The sequence below is a fragment of the Teleopsis dalmanni genome, chromosome 1, assembly GCF_002237135.1.
Source record: "Teleopsis dalmanni isolate 2A chromosome 1, ASM223713v2, whole genome shotgun sequence".
In the NCBI taxonomy this organism is placed as follows: Eukaryota; Metazoa; Arthropoda; class Insecta; order Diptera; family Diopsidae; genus Teleopsis; species Teleopsis dalmanni.
Window position 1 is genome coordinate 144,227,525 of NC_051846.1, and position 2,267 is coordinate 144,229,791.

At 28.9% G+C, this 2,267-nt stretch overlaps 1 protein-coding gene across 1 annotated transcript in view; it reads right to left on the reverse strand.

Moving 5' to 3' along the window:
• Positions 1–2,267, reverse strand: part of LOC119666370 — a 10,387-nt gene that overhangs the window by 4,771 nt on the left and 3,349 nt on the right. The window lies entirely within an intron of this gene.

The window sequence follows — 2,267 nt, forward strand, 5'->3', positions numbered from 1 at the left end:
TGAAGCGTAATTATGTTGGCGTTAATTATGTAGCTTTTATGCTTTTAAATTTATATTAAATTATATATGTAGGTATATCTTCAACACTGTGTGAATAGATACGAGTAAATAAATATTTTAATTTTCTGTTTAATGCGAACACAAAACAAATTTTGTTTGAGTTCTTGACAGAATTTAATTTGAGTGCAGAGAAAATAATTTTGGGTTTAATAAATTGTAATTGTAAATAACATATCAGAAATGATCTTACAAACAAATAGACACCAAAAAGTGAAAGTAAATATCCTGGCTCGAAAAGTGTGTTTGTTTTACTTGTACATATCTCCGGATACTATCGTAAGTTAACAAATTCACAAGAACGCTTTTGTTGACAAACTCATGACAACTTGACAATTGTTATTAATGATTCAATCAGATACAATAAACAATAAACAATAAGTAAGAAAACCGAAAAATCAACATATCAAACACAAATAAATTAAAACAATAATAATAAAACACTTAAATGTCAGTCAGTGAAACAGTTGACATAGACTTAAATAAATAATTCTTGATTTATGTACAGAACATGAGCATTTAATCGTTGTATTTGAACGATTTTGGGTGAATGTGAAAGAAATTTTGAAATTTTAGTATTCAAAATAAAAGGAAATTAAACTGAGAATGTAATTCTTATATTTAATAAATATTTTATAAAGATAAATTATTTTAATTAAACTTAATCTTAGTTTTATGATATATTCTCTATTAATTATGTGGTCTTTAAAGATTTTAAGTGCAGATTATATTACTACAAGACAAACATACTCGTATATTATTAAATTATATAATATATAAAAGGGTTCGAACAGTAATGAAAAAGCAAACAACTAAAATTATATTACGTTATTAAAATTCGGCTGACCATACAACGCTGTTTCGAGTATTGCCAAGTACTGATCATCACTGAGCTTAGGAAATATTCGAATTTTAATTATAATTAAATAAAGGCATGTGTCTCGAAGACCTTAAGAACATACTCCAACACCCCTTATTAAAGTTGCTTACATTGCTCAAACAAATGGGGCGAGCAAAATAGGCCACTTGAGTTTATTGGGTTTTAGCACAATAGAATATCTGAGACGCGATGTATGATATTCATTAAATTCCGACTGGCGTTGAGAAATGGATTTACTACGATAGTCCTAAACATCATAATTTTATCCAAGCGACCCATCTTTATCTACAGCAAAACGAAATATTCACGGAAGTAAGGTAATGTTGTGCATTTGGTGGGACCAAAAAGGCGTGGTGCTCAATAATCTGCTAAAACCGAACGATACTTTAATTGCTTAACATTATCAACTATTATTGATAAATTTAGACGATGGATTGAAAGAAAAACGTCAGATTCAAGCCAACAAACAAACCAAAAAAAAATTTGCTGCCGAACAATGTAAGACAAGTAAAAAATGGGAAGCACTTTAAGGGGAAACTCTACTAGAGGGTTTCTATTCATTAGATTGTGCTCCACCAGATTCTAATTTATTCCTATTAATTAAAAGCGTTTTTAAAGATTAGCAGCAACCACGAAGAAATCCAAGAAGAGGTGTGTTTGTACTTGAGGACTTGGTACGGGGACCCACTCGTAAATGTTCGAACACCATATGCTGTTCGAGCATTTGGTATCGTAATATATACTACTATTAACATATACATTGAGTACATAAGACTTTCAAATCGCTCAAATATCTCCGAACAGCTCGTACTTCTTAGAATATATGAAGTACTCGTTTCAAACATTTAAACTTGAGTAAATTCGAAATGTGCCCGAATACTTCATAATATTAGCGTACATTATGAAAAATGTTTTTCAGTATTATATGAGTATAAATTCTAAGGTGCGATATTTATACTCTTCATGGTCTCTGGAAGGAAAAGTTTTAAAAATTCATACATAAAAAAATGCATTTTTTTGTATTATGTGAATATATAGTGACGAATAAGACAATAACTGACATAACTTTAGCAACATTTTTATATAAAAGCAATTATTTAACTATAGTTATATATATACATTCTTAAAATTTATTAAAATCTTGACATTTTTAGGAATCTATATACTCTTCTTCTTAAAATTTCTAAACATTAAACGGTTTTAAGCGTAAGAATGTTTATTGCGGACATGCAAAACTGTTTTGCCTGTGAAGTGTGGGTATACATTGTGACCGAAAAGTTTTCGGGAAATTTTAAATAAAACGCAAAATTCTTAACCTTCATCAATATTT